The 14145-nt window shown below is 40.4% G+C and overlaps 1 protein-coding gene across 2 annotated transcripts in view; it reads left to right on the top strand.

Annotated features, from left to right (window-relative positions):
* Window positions 1-14145, top strand: part of FRMD4B (FERM domain containing 4B) — a 268223-nt gene that overhangs the window by 50924 nt on the left and 203154 nt on the right. The window lies entirely within an intron of this gene.

Here is a 14145-nt window from a genome sequence, read left to right as displayed (position 1 = left end):
TTTTGAGGGGACAGCACATTTACATGTTATACAAGCTGTATACTCCCTGCTTTACATTGTAGCCAAGTGCATTTCTTCAGTGTTGTCACATGAAAAGATATAGTAAAATATTCATGAAGTGTGAAGAGTTGTACTCATTTCTGTGATATACTATAAAAACTGTCTCTATGAAAAGTTTAAGGTTTTTTGTATGAAGCAGGTACTCACCTCTTAACAAATGTCGGTCCTGTTTTCCTTGTGAGATAATGTGTTTGAGGAAAAGGGGGTTTCTGAAGGCAGCAAATGCAGTAGGAAAAATATTGCTAAAGAATAACAAAGTGTAAGCTGTCTTGATACAGTGCATAGAGTTTCTTCTTTTCTTGCGTTTGTTTGTTTGTTTGTTTGTTTGTTTGTTTGTTTGTTTGTTTGTTTGTTTGTTTGATATGACACCTTCTTCACCTGACTTTGGACCCCAGGCATCTTATAACATGTTTAAAGAACAAATGATCAATAAAAACTCTTTATAAATATTAACACACAGTTATATCAATTATATTACTAAAATACAGTTTGAACACCATGGAGAAAATGTTACATGTTTTTAAGTTAAAACAACAACATTTTGCATTAAAAATTCAAGAAACAGTTTTGTGCTTTCCACTCTCAAAATAAAATGGTTATGTAATTTTTAACAAGAGTGCGGAACCACTATATGTTTGCTGTCTTGAGTAATCTAACATCCGTTTTACAGGTCTTAATTCAGAATAAACCCTCATAGAAACAATCTGCAAAATACCATATTAGCCAGGAACAAATAGCTTTCTTGAAAAATGCCCCTAGTTGTAATGGTTGCCTTAAAATCTTCCTGAGATTTGTTAATTACCTTCTTTAGGAGCAATAGTCCATATGCTATTGTTTACCTGGGATAGTTACTATTCTTGATAGCCTTTGTGTCCCATGGTTTTCTAGCGAATAGCTATCGAGAATCGTAACTATCCCAGGCAAACAATTACTTAGTTTGGCCTGAATGCCAGTGAGAACGCAGTAACCTTTCTATCCTGAGAACAAAATGCCAGTGGTGTTTAGATGCTGGAAACAGGCCCACAAGCTGCATAACTGTGCACAGATGAGGGCTGTTTGAAGGAGAAGCAGAAAGGAACACAGATCTACTCTTATGCCAACTCTAGCTGATTCCCCATAATTCTTAACTATTGCCTCCATCCTTAACAAACTCAAGACACAGTAGCAGAGTTAAGTCTTGGGAATTATTCATTAGAAAAAGAAGAGACAGATGATATGAATGAATATATAACATTACCTCATGTTTCGCCCCTCCTCATTCTCCCACCCCCCTTTTGAGACAAATAGTGTGAGTTACTGTGATACATCACTACAAAATAGTGCATTGTAGAGGTAAAATATAAGAAAAATTGGGGCTCATGAAGTCAGCTAAATGAGCTGAAAATATGAACTGGATAGATCAGAGAATATTTACTGGGGTTGATTCTGAGTATCATTGGCATCACTCATAATCTTGAATATATGAGTGGGCTGCATAAACCCAAACATTGAAAGGAGATTCAAGTGGAAAAAATCCAGGACTAAGTTGTAACTACAGTAGGCCCACTGAATCAGTGAAACTTACATAGACACTGACTCACCAAATCCCACAGATTTAATGGGCCTACTCTAATTGTGACTTGTTACTGTGTTTCAGCCAATGTGTTTTATGATATTATTTGCTATGGGAAGCTCGACTTTATTCCTTCAAGCTAATTCATTAAATGATAATTCATTAACTCGTATTTGTTTGGTAATTTTTACCAATTTTCAAGTATTTTTTCAAACTTTAATTAAGTAGTGGCAGCAACAGAGAATTGCAGATGGTTAATGGTTCTTCAGATTTCAGAAATCTCTCAAATAGGAGGTAACACCTAAAGATTTAGTCCTGTTACCTTAAAGAAAAAAACTGGAGAAACACCTGGGAAGAGAGTTTTATTCAAGCTATCTTTTTAAATAAGCATGAATTTTTTTAAAAAAAGGTTTATTGAAGTTCCAGCTTAGATTTAGCTTTTTGTTGCTATGTTTTGGCAGGGAATTGTAATTTCATTTTTAAAAAATGATTTTTCTGTGGGTTAGTAGTTGATGCTGGAATTTGAAGGCAAAGAATCTTTGAGCACTTTGAACAATGTGGATTATGGAAAGAGCCACCTTGATTACTGAAACCAGCTGCTGATCCTATGGTGTATTATTGAATATCACAATACTGAAAAGGAAAATAGTTTCAGACTTATCTGGATAAGTAGACTGTGAAATCCACAAATATTGTGTCAGCAAATAAACTGCACTCTGTATCCAGATACCTATCTCAACACTGGCAAAGGTGTTAGGAAAATTCTAGCCTCAGTTCTACCCACACTTATCGTCCAGTGAAGCCCTGTGCATGTTGTAGGGATTTACTTTCAAAAGTAACCAGGTAGAAAATTACAGTTTTGTTTGCAATAATTCAACATTAAATCCCAATATTGTAGAATCAAATGATTAGCTTTAGTTCCATGTAATGAGAAATGTCCATGCATGACTACACCATACATACCGTATTTTTCGCTCCATAAGACGCACCTTTCCATAAGACGCACCAATTTTTTAGGAGAAGAAAACAGGAAAATATAATCTGTTTTCTTCGCTCCATAAGACGCACAGACTTTCCACACCGCTGTTTTGTGGGAAAAAAGTGAGTCTTATGGTGCAAAAAATACAGTACATGATTCCCCCTAGTGGATGATAGGGTCTCCATGAGGCTGGTGGGAGGGACAGGTAATGGTGGAGGGCTAAAGATCAGTGCACCTCCATGACACCCCTTCCTTTGCCACCTGGACCCAGACCTGGTCAAGGAGCTTTGGACTGTGACCACAACTACTTCTCTCAGGATGCAGAACCCTGGTTCCAGCTCATCTTCAGCTTCTCTCCACTCCCCCTCTTCTGAGCTTGTCAAGAGAAGTGAGTTCTCCCATCCTTTCTCCTTCTCTCCCTGCCTTATCTCTGGCACCCACCAGCTAGGTCAAGCCCCTGTCTCCTTGTCCAGGTGTGCCTAGTCCTTTCCTGACTCCTGTCTCCTGCTTGTGGCCTTCATCTCCCTGTCTGCCGAGCAGCTGGACACTCTGTCAGCTTTGCCAGGGGATGCAAGGCGACAGCAAACAGCCTGACAGGGATGTCTGGGGTGTTCCCCCCCCCATGCTTAAAAGAGACCCATTAGAATCACTGGGACTTTGAGAAGCAACTCTCCTATTCATGACCACCTAGTCCTATTGATTTTTATAGTATCCATCTGGGTCCAACCCTATGTTTCACATATCATAAGGTAATTCTGAGCACATTATAGCAGTGCACTGTGGGAAGTATTCTGCTTGAATGCATGGAAGAAGAGCGGTGGAGAGTACAACTCTTGGAGTCTCCAGACCTCCAGTCATGGTGTCTGGAGGACCTCCTGCAAATGCTGTTAACAAGCTTTTTGCAAAAATTCACAGAACAAAAGAGCATTCCCCCCCCCCGAAGAAAACCAGGTTTCAGCACCGTTCACTTGACTGAATGTAAAGGCATAACATTTGCACTGCAAACATCGGCCCATAGTCCTTCCTTCAGAAGATTTAAGACCTCTTCACATTGCCAAGAGTCTCCCTTTGTGTTGTGCGTGTGGCCTTCTTGGAGCCCTGCCTGGTCCTGACATTTCTCCCGTTTTGTAAGAGTCCTTCCCAATTCTCTTGGAATGTAACAGTTCATCAATCAAGCTCAGCAGCCTTGGCCAGTTGTTTCCCATGGCAGTGACAGTGCCATTCTTGCTAAATCTCTTGCTTACCTCATCCAGAAGAGATAAAATATTTCCAAATATTATCTTGTAATATATTAAACTTTGGATTACCTCCTCGGTGCGACAGTATGATTTCACATTTGTTTCATTAGAAATAATGTCTAAATTTTTGTTGGCCACTTTCTCTGGGATTTTGCTGAAGTGCGGAACAGGGTGCAGAAATGAAATACTGATCATCAAATGAGAGATTACATTGTAGATCTCCATCGGTTATTAACTTGCATGCATCCTAAACTCGATAGCTGTCTTTGAGAAGCAGCCCACCTTGCTCTGTTCCTAGAACTTGGGGGATGAGATGAGTTTCCTGGAACAGCCGTGTGCATTTTTATCTACAGCTTGGATTACATTATGCCGCAAAGAATACAGTTAGTGCAAGAAAGAAGTATTGTGCTTTCGTACGCAATGAGATAGTTCCTTACTTTTTGCCACAAGGAGTCACAACAGCATTGTTTCCATAGCGCACTGCTTTCATAATGTGCTGCACAGTTCCGTGTTGTGTTGAGTCCTGCCTCCACTAGAGGAAGAGAGGGCTTACTTACACGGGAGTGAGCAACGTGAGCAGGTGAAAGGTTCCGTTTTGCCTCCTCTAAAAGGAGCTGTAAAGACTTGCTTTGATGAAAGTAACCCCCAACATTTCAAGCTTTTCTGTAAAACAATTTTTTGATCAAAAATAGCATTTTTAAAATTGCTGTTCTAGAATTGCCTATAGGATACAGCCCCTCAAAAAAAAAGCACTGTATGCTTCTTTTGAAAAAAGGCTTTTAAAAAAATTAACCTAGATAGTGATTAGATGGTCATCTCTCTCGTCTTTGAAATGTATGAAACTTTAGTTTCTTCTATGTTTTTTTTTTTTTTTAAATTCGGCTGTAAAGTATTTCTTAGGCTGGAAGCTTGTGGAGCAGAAGCGCCTGGGAATTAGGCTCCTTCAGATCCAGTGAGACGGTATTTCACTGAATCCGAAGTGGTGAGTGAGAAGGCAATTCACCTTAATGGCTGGCATCCTGTTGTGCATACAGTGGGAATGACAACTTAATCAGTGGTGGATCACTGCCGATTAAAAGTAAATTGCCACTGACCAAAGGCACTTTTGGGGTGCATGCAGGGTTGTGCACAATGTGATCAAGTCAAGTGCACTTTGAAATAGACAAAGGGAGCCTTTAACCAGCAGTGACTTGTTGTGCTCCTTCTGTTGATGTCATCACTGTGGCGCATACAGAGCTATGCCATAGGATGTCAGCCAGAATTTCTTTTACAGTACTAGACTTATTTCATCATCTCTTCCCTGCCCTTGCCCCCTTGCTTAGTCCAGGTTCCCAAATAGTACATGTTTGCTGCAATGGATGAGAAACACGGGTTGAGAAACATGTACCTGCTTATCACTCTTTGACTGCACTTTTGCACCCGAAGAGACACCATCTTTATGGGAGAGTTTTCACAGCCATAGCTAGCCTTTATTGCTCCACACAGACACCCGCACAGCTACAAGGGCTTCCACAGAACTGATGATATACGCTTTAATGTTGGTAGCAGTTTTTTGTGACCTTGCTGCAGCCGCAGTGTGTGCATGCCGGACGAAGGAGAAAATCACCAAAGCTGCAAACACATTCTGAGTTGTAATTAGCTGCATAAATCCCCCAAGTTAAGCAAATCAAATCAGACCAAAGCTTGAATATGTTCAATAAGGAAATTGCTGCCATGAGAATGAAAAACATGCAAGCATTCCAGCCAATATGGCATTGTGATGATTATGTGGACTAAATGCCATTCATTTTCATTATGTAGCACATGTATTTTATTTAGCATGCATAGGGATTTTGGACTATAGATCCAATAATTCTCCATTCTTGGAGTTCCGGCTGACAAAAAACAGCCACCTACAGACACTTAAATGGGGCTCATTTGACAGAAAGGCCTAAGAAAGGTCTAGATTCACCTAGCTTCCTTTTCAGAAAAGAGGCTCTCAGATAGCCTGCTGAACTGAAAAAGGGAATATTTGCAGTGTTTTGTAGGGAAAACTTTGTCTCCAGTCGGATGCTGGCAAGAGTTGCGAGTGTCTCCCTCCCAGCAGCTCTGGGAGTTGTGAAAGACTTGGGTGGGTGGGTTAGATGCGGAACACACACATGCAGAGGTGGGATTCAGCAGGTTCTCACCTATTCTATAGAACCGATTCCTAAATGTACTATTGGTTCTTAGAACCGTTTGCTGGCCTGAGATGAATGAAGGAGGAGGGGCCAGGTGACCAGCGACGAGCGGGGGGGGAGGGAGGCAAAATTAGCTGCCTCCCTTCCTGTGCCACACTGAGCCGTCTGAGGTGGGGTGTGAGTGAGAGAGATAAAGCCCTGGAAAGAGCAGAAGCGTCAGTGGGGGAAATGGGGGGGAGGATGACTCCTTGACGTCACTGGAGGAAAGCTCATGGCCTCGAGGCGGGGGGGGGGGTGATTGACAAGGCATGAGGGCAGGACACAGAGGGAAAAAGTTTTGGGGTGAGACCGTTTCAGTCAAACACCCAACCGTCCTCATTTTACTATGATTTTTTTTCAAGTTAAATGTACCACATAAGACTGTTGCTTATGTGGTACCTTTTTTTTAAATGTCCTGGACATTTATTTATTTATTTATTTATTTATTTATTTATTTATTTATTTATTTATTTATTTATTTATTTATTTATTTATTTATTTATTTATTTATTTATCATTAGGACATAGAACCTGTTGTTAATTTATTTGAATCCCACCACTGCACACATGTACCTCGCGTCTTGCTGTAAAGTTCAAAGTAACTTGAAACAGCATTTGCTATCAGAATGGCAAAGTGATGGCAGGACAGGCAGGCTTTGTGGCCACCTTACTCAAAACTGTCCATACAGCTGTAACTAACACAGCAGCAAGTCTATCTCTCTATCCATCCAGGGTATAGGATGGGAATCCCATCATATAGGTCTCACACATTATTAGCTTTCTCTTATTACTCAGTGACCCTGTTTCATGACCCTGTGGTCCTGTCACCTTCAATGATCACTAGTAGAAGGGGAGATTAATCCACATCAGACCCTGGGATGAATTAGCTGGCTGTTAGAGAGAACTGACTGGAGAGTAAGTACTGTCTTTGTGGATGTGCGGTACCATTTTTCCATCTATTCTATGGTACCTTCTTTGATTATCTGTTCCTGTGAGTTACAACTTCTGTGAGAAGCTATTAAAACCTGGCAAAGCCTTACTCAGCAATGATACAAGATCACCATCAGAGTGGATTATTGCCCTATTCCTAAATCTTTATTTACTGTGATTTAAGGCACTTGAATCATTGCGATTAATACTGCATGAAACCCATTGTTCATAATTCAGGATAGGACCTGATTTCTTCCTGCAGTTTTCCATTTGATCTCCTTTGCTTGATTGGAGCGAAAAAAATTAAACATTAAAAGCAGAGTGAACAGTTTATTATTGAGTTTTCGGTGCTATTCCTCAGTGTTGTTGATTATGCTTCTTTTCTGCTTTAGAGTCCAACACAAAATTCTCATAGCCGTGTTCCTAAATTTTGTTACTAAATTTTTGAATAATGGGCAGCTCTTTGAGGATCTGGGTGTTTTATAGTGGTAGAATTGTATAATAATAGAATACAAGTAGGGATGCATTCTGAAATGTGATAAGTGATTATCTGTATTTATTGATGGCCTCTGTTTCAAGCACCTAATGTGGTCTGCTTTATTGTCCTTAACTTCTTAAGAAACAATCAAATAGTTGAAAGGTAGTCATACATTGGAGAGGCAGGATCTGCTCTTGATCATCCCAGAATGCAGAACACATAACAATCAGCTCAAGCTACAGGAAGCCAGATTTAGACTGAATATCAGGAAAAACTTCATAATGTTAGAGCAGTATGACAATGGAACCAAATCTTGGGAAGTGGTGAGTGCTCCAGTGCTTGGAGGTATTCAAGAGAAAATTGGACAACCATCTGTTAGATCTGCTTTGACCTAGATTCCTCCACTGAGCAGGGGATTGGATTCGATGGCTTTATTGGCCCCTTCCAACTCCAGTTTTCTATGATTCTATTCTATGATTCAATCCTACATTTCACAAAATAGCTGTGTGTTGTATATGATAGCTGTACAGTCGTCAATTTCAACCATATGTTGGGTCAGATGTCATGCTAAGCTACTGTTTATGGTAACTGTTGCTTTGACGACAAACCATCGTTTCCCCTTCCCTCTCCTTTCCTCCTCCTTGCCTTGAGTATCCCTCCTACTCACACAACATCCTCCAAGTCTGAAGCAATGTTCCAAACCATGCTTTGGTAGTTTAGAGGCAATGCCACAGCACACTTCGGCAAACTGTGGTTTATGAACCAGCCTGAAATTGTAGTTTTCTTATACTAGATTGGCAGCCTCTTAGAAATCATAATTTGTCTGATGGTGTTGATTCAGATGTCATAGCAAAGCATGGGCTGGTGTTCTGTTCAAACCTACCTAAGGACATAGCATTAGACAGTTTGGGCTAAATGTGTAATGGCGTCCATAGTCAGGCACAGTATCTGAGGTGACTGTTCTGTTTATGATATTTGGATGGTGATGGTTTATAGGTAAAGGTTCCCCTTGACATTTTAGTCAGTCATGTTCGACTCTAGGAGGCGGTGCTCATCCCCGTTTCCAAGCTGTAGAGCCAGTGTTTGTCCGAAGACAGTTTCCGTTGTCACATGGTCAGCGCAGCTATACACGGACCGTTGTTTACCTTCCCACCGAGGTGGTACCTATTTATCTACTCACATTTACATGCTTTCGAACTGCTAGGTTGGCGAGGAGCTGGGACAAAGCAACGGGAGCTCACTCCGTTGCGTGGATTCAATCTTACGACTGCTGGTCTTCTGACCCTGCTCTATATGGTTCATAGGGACATATAAATCACTATCATTTGATGCTACATCATGACTGAATGATTTTGGCTGAACATCAGGAAAAACTTCCTAACTGTTAGAGCAGTACAGCAATGGAACCAATTACCTCAAGCGGTACTGAGTGCTCCATCACTAGAAGCATGCAAGCAAAATTTAGACAACCACTTGGCAGATATTCTTTGATTTGTATTCTATTGATTTGTATAGGGGGTTGGACTCGATGGCCTTATAGACCCCTTCCAACTTCATTATTCTATGATTCTATGTGTACTTGATATGTAGTACAGAGGTTTATGGGATACCCATTATGATGTAGCAGAGTGATGGACTAGGACTCAGGAGGCCTGGATTCAAATCCCCACTCAGTCATGGAAGCTCACTGGGAATGTTAAACTAGTAAAACCACACATTGAAAGGCCTATTAGGGTTTTTATAGTTTTGACTGGATGCCTCATAACAACAGAGGCTTATGGCATGTATTATAACGCAATACTTGGAACTATATCTCACTTCTCCAGTGCTTACACAGTAGGACTGCAGGAGATCGGTTCTCCGTACCCCTCCCCCCCAGTCCACAGATGCCAAAAAACTTAGAAGTATTGAACACTATACATTGCATAGTCTATGGCTCTCTCTACTGGTCACATCTGGTAAATACACCCTGGAAATATTTAAAAATATAGTATTTCTGGGGGAGGGGAATATTTCATTTTTTCAGGCAGTGGATAAGTGAATCAGCTGATAGTGATTCCATAAATAGGGGGACCTACTGTAGTTATCTCAGATGGATAATAATTATTTATATAATTGGGTGGTCAGGGGTTTGTAATTCATTGGACAAAAGGGAATTGAAATGCAACAATAATTAAATGCAAGCAGTGATAAATATGTTAACAGTGGCCATTAGCAATAGTTGTATGATAGATAACACAGATATATTTCTTTGTGTAGATGAGCTCATTAATATATATAGGCCAAACTCCTGTTGCATACTGTAAGCAAGTTCATACATTACAGTCCATTCCTCATGAGTAAATAAAGAAGCCCCACCACAATTCGCAGGGATGAATGCCTGCTGGCTTGCTGTGTGCACGCAACCTGGGGGATTGCTATAAGGGCTTTTCTCTCTCTTTTTTAACCATTAAAGAATAGACCAAAATGTATGACTTAGCTTGTTATGCAACTGGATATTGGCCATAGTATTACTGTATATACTCGAGTATAAGCCTAGTCTTTCAGAACAGGGTGTTTTTTTTGCTGAAAAAGCACCCCCTCGGCTCATATTCGTGTCAGTATCAAAATTACATGTTATCTCCTGCAGTGCGGGTGTTTTCGGGACACACACACCCCACTCATCTACGGGCGCTTGTAGCCTCTGTGGGTGGTCCGATGACCCGGGTTAAGTACACTGCATTTCCGCTTCCAGGACACTCCCATCCTCCTTTTGCATATTCTATGTACCCACCTTCCTCCTCCCACCTTCCTCCTCCATCCTCCGTCTCCCTCCATCTTGTTACGTAGCAGTAGAGCAGTTGATAAGTGCAGCATCTGGTATGAGTTCTCTCACCGCAGGCAGTGAAATGTGTCTCACATCTCAGAAGGGCAGTATCTTCAAAAACATTTAACCTACTGATGCCTCAATTGATGTAATTTTATTGGTATCTATTTTTATTTTTGAAATGTATCAGTAGCTGCTGCATTTTCCACCCTCGGCTTATACTCAAGTCAATACGCTTTCCCAGTTTTTTGTGGTAAAAGTGGGTGCCTCAGCTTATATTCGGGTCAGCTTATACTCGAGTATAAATGTTAATTAAAAAAACTTTCTCCCTATTCAGGTCACAAGGGGTAGAGCTAAATTTCTTGATGAGTTCCTGTTCAGTGAGAGTTCATTGCAGACAATAGATTTTATGTTGTATTCTGTGTGGAAGCTGTCATGTAAGTTCGCCCAAACAATAAGAAAGAGGAGTTACAAGTCAAAGATGTAAAGCAGCCACCTGTACACTTGTAATATAATTTAGGGTCTGGAGAGCAGAGCTGGTATCTAGCATGCGAACTTGGCTAGGTTCCAGTGGATGGTGGGGTGGAATCCCTTGTAGAAATGGACTTTGTGGGAACCATCCAAGAGTTTGAAGAACAAAAAATGAGAAAGAGCCTTGAGACCAGATGAACAAGTTTTCTTTGGCACCAGATTTCATGGACTGAAGCCCACTTTATCAGATGCATTTCATAAAATTGGCTGCAGTCCATAAAAGCTTATGCCAGATAAAACTTTTAAGGTGCTGCAAGGCTTTTTTTTTCCTGTAATAGATTAACATGGCTGATTACGGATGAGACTTTCGGGTTAAACTGAACTGCAAGAAACACGAAAGATGCATTTTCTTTCATTTTCTAAGCCTTTAGTGCAGTCATTCCCAACCTTGGGTCTCCAGAAGTTCTTGGACTAAAGAAGCCTTCACCACTAGCAGTGCTGGCCAAGAGTTCTGGGACTTGTAGTCCAAAAACATATGGGGACCCAAGGTTGGGGACCCCTGCTTTAGTAGCTTTACATGGAGTGCTTCTCAAGGATGATTGATTCAGAATTCCAAAAAAGAGGTCAAGAGAACTTATTGGACTTCATTAGGATTTCCTCATTTGGAAGGTCTGGTGAGTGGTGACACGGAAAGATGATGAGCATGGTGATGTGTTTTTTTCTCAACAGTACTGTTTTCTGATGCTGCTGCTGAATAGGACGTGATGTGAAGTAACAGGCACACTGTATAGGTCTGACAATGGCTTTTGTTTCTCAGACACTCTTACTGTGTTGCCTACTTTTGCTGTTGTCCTGGCCTTGATTTTCTGGAATACATTTGAGGCTTTACTTGATCCAGTGCCAGGGATCCAAATGAGGAAAATTGAAATTAAAGCAGATAAATGACTTTTCAGGCTTAGATCAAAGACCAAGTACCTAAAAGGACTGGGGGAAAAAAGAGAAACCTTCTGAAAGAACCTAAAGCTAAAACAAAGAGTTTACCCTCTGGGCTGGCTCCCCAATATAATCAGTGTTATCAGGGAATGTCAGATGATTATCTCTGAGATTGTTGGTGTACTGTGGGGCCATGTCTGGCCAGATCTGAAGTTCTGCTTTCCTATCAAAGCTAGAGAATACTGTAATTGTGTATTAGTACAAAGATCAGATTGGTCAATGTGTCTTCCACAAACACAACACAATTATGCCTCTTCATAGAACTGTAGTGTATTTTTAAAAAATGGGTTATGGATTTTATGGTCCGCGACTTACAGCAGCAAAACATTTTGATGTACTTGCTGTTGCAAGATTTTGCACTATGATGTGGCGTTAGTTAGAATGCAGCCCTATGACTACTTAAGGGAGAGTAAGAGCGGCTGAACTTATGTGGCTTAGCTTTGAGTAAATATGCATAGAATTGTGCTGGCAATAACCCACAATTATTTGACTCTGAGCTAAGGTGATGTATGTACTTCAGCATGTCTCCCAAAAGCTGGAGGGGGAAAAGAAAGGAGTGTCAGGAGAAGTTGCAGTTTTTAAACTAACATTGAATTTTAATATTTGTGAACTCCAAAGGCTTCAGCACAAAAGCAAAATCTGTTATAACTTGTCAACTTCTTGAATCAGAAGCATTTGGTAAAATAAAAACAAGACAGAGCAAGTTTGAAGTACTGTACTGTAGTAGAATTGTAGTTTTGCACAGTGCGCCCTCTAGCGTAGGGATGAAAGTAGTAGAGAAAAATGACAAGATACAAAAGAGAGACAAACACTACAAATACGTTTTTGGGGGGGGGGGGAGAATAATGTTCTATTAATATATTTTCAGTAAGGAAGTAATGTAAACCATTCCATGACTTGTCTTGCTTTCATTATTCATATCAGAGTATTTCACAATATAAAATTATGGATGCATATGAAGATAGAGGTAAAATTAAAACCAAATTAAAAGCTCAAGATAATTTTTTTATCAGGAGCAGGTTATTTCAATAAAATTATCTCAGCTATTTGCTAGATCTTTTGTACACATGTTGGGGCATGTTAGTGCTCCATTGAATGAATTTACCCACACTTAAAAAATTGTCCTGTATCCAAGTACCCCATTTTACTTTGATCTTCTTGTTCCACTTCAAAGTCTATTAAGTCATTTAATAGTGGGAGGCACTTTTGAGCATTAATCCATTTAGCAATGTGTGTTGTTTTTATTCTCCATAGTTTTAGTCTGAGGCTGTCCTACTTTGGGCACATCATGAGCAGGCAGGATTCTCTGGAATAATGCTGGGAAAAACTGGAAGGCAGCAGGAAATGAGGAAGACCAATTATGAGCTGGACTGACTTCGTAGAGGAAACCACAGGCTTGCGTTTACAAGAGCTGAGTAGGGCAAATGAAGACAGGACATTTTGGAAATCGCTCATCAATCCCACTGTGAACACCTGTCAGACTCAAGTTGTCAGATCAGCCATCCCTGCACTGTAAATCTGGTGCCATTGAATCCCAGATCTGTATCCAACAAGTTCCATATTATTCAATACCTTATTCTGGAGGAGGATGCAGATCTGGCATGCATAAGCGAAACTTGGATGGGCATGGAAGGGGGTGTTCCCTTGACTCTTGCCTGTCCTCCCAGTTAGCCGCCCCGAATAGACATGGTCTAGAGGGGTGGGGTATAAATTAAATAAATAAATAAATTATGCAGTCCAATACCAGGGTAGACTGGAGGGGTGGGTGGGTGATAGCCATTGTTTATAGAAACACTCTGCAATGATCCTGCATGATTCATTAAGAGCTGCATCAACTTATTTGACATCTGCTGATTTATACAATGTGGAACTAGGCTATTCTGCTGTGGTGTGGCAGTGTGTTTTGTGATTTCTTGTCCCTTGTTAGCATTCCAAACATCTACGTCCCCAATATGTCTGTTGTATATATCTTCTAAGATTGTTCATTTCTCTTTCCTACTATCCTATTGTCTATCAGCTATAATAATTAAAAATTATTAGTTATTTCTTCTTCTATCCCACTCTATGTCTCATTACATTATATATGCTCGGAATGCTCAAATACAAATGGTTGTGCAAGAACCTTATACAGATGAGACTTTAGGCCTCTTAGGCTTGTACATTATTACAAATTACTTGTATGTGATAGGCAGAGGACTACCAAATATTGGGCTACCAAAAAATTAAACAAATCATACTCTGCGACAAGCTGGCTATAAAATGAAGATATACATCCTTGGTCCATAATGCTGTTTTCAGCTGGACTGTTTGCCTCATTGAACAGGTAAATTACCCCACTCTAGACCTTCACAACAAGATGGCCACTTACATATATTCAAAAGAAGAGAGAATGCATCACTGACAAAGTGGAAATACAGCAGCATAAAAATTCGCTTCCACT

This window comes from Pogona vitticeps, chromosome 2 (genome assembly GCF_051106095.1).
Source record: "Pogona vitticeps strain Pit_001003342236 chromosome 2, PviZW2.1, whole genome shotgun sequence".
NCBI classification, from domain to species: Eukaryota; Metazoa; Chordata; class Lepidosauria; order Squamata; family Agamidae; genus Pogona; species Pogona vitticeps.
This window is presented reverse-complemented; position numbering and strand designations above follow the sequence as displayed.